Below are 937 nucleotides of genomic sequence, written 5' to 3'. Positions count from 1 at the left end.
TTTAGTGGGGTCGAAGCAACAGTCTGGACAGAGTGAATCCCATGTCCAAAGGTTCAGAGACACTGAATCCACCAGGAAGAGCTGTCTGTGAAATGTAGAATCCCCGGGCTAACTGTAAGCAGCAGGGACAGAATTTAAGGCCGCCAGAGGTAGGTAATCAGACTAGAATGAGCCTGATGACATCAAGGATCTTTCTGTCTGCACTCTCGGTGTGGGGCTTTTTGTGTTTCCCCTCTTGGCCTCATGGTCCCAAGATGGCTGCCACAGCTCCAAACAACATGTCCTCACACAGCTCTGTTAGAAGTAGGATGCAGGAGGCAGTCAGAGCCTAACTGAGCTCTCCCCACACGGCTTTCTCCTTTCATTAGGAAAGAAAATCCTTATCCAGGAGCCCCAGCAGACATTCTCTGACATTGGCCAACCCCATATCAAAAGCCCAATCTTGAACCAATCACTGGGAAAGAAGAATGGGATTGCCATGGCTGATTTAGGTCAATGACAAATATCTCTTAGAGCTAGTCGCAATACCAAGCTCCCTAAGGACCTGGTGACCCACCTTATATGGGGAAAAGGGACAGCACAGCCATCTGGGGAACCACAGTGGGTACTATAGTGAACATGGGACTGGAGGAAGAGCCTGGGCGTGGGCAAGCATGATGTGAAGGCCCTCGGGGCCTGGGGGAGCCCTGGATGGGGAGTCTGGGCCGAGGAAGAAAACCTGCCATATTGGAATCTGGCTCCTAATGCAAGAGCTCCCCCGCCCCCACCGCGGGTCCAAAGTAGTTCACTCTATGTCCTCTGCACACCCTGTCCTTGCTCCTTTGCTCACCTCCCTCCCCCAGGCCAAGCTGCCTCTCCCCCATAGGGTCGCCTCCCACAGAAACCTCCCCAGACCAGCCAGCACCCTCTAACCTGCCCCATCTAGTCTTCCCAACCC

This window comes from Ailuropoda melanoleuca, chromosome 10, assembly GCF_002007445.2.
Source record: "Ailuropoda melanoleuca isolate Jingjing chromosome 10, ASM200744v2, whole genome shotgun sequence".
Lineage (NCBI taxonomy): Eukaryota > Metazoa > Chordata > Mammalia > Carnivora > Ursidae > Ailuropoda > Ailuropoda melanoleuca.
This window is presented reverse-complemented; position numbering follows the sequence as displayed.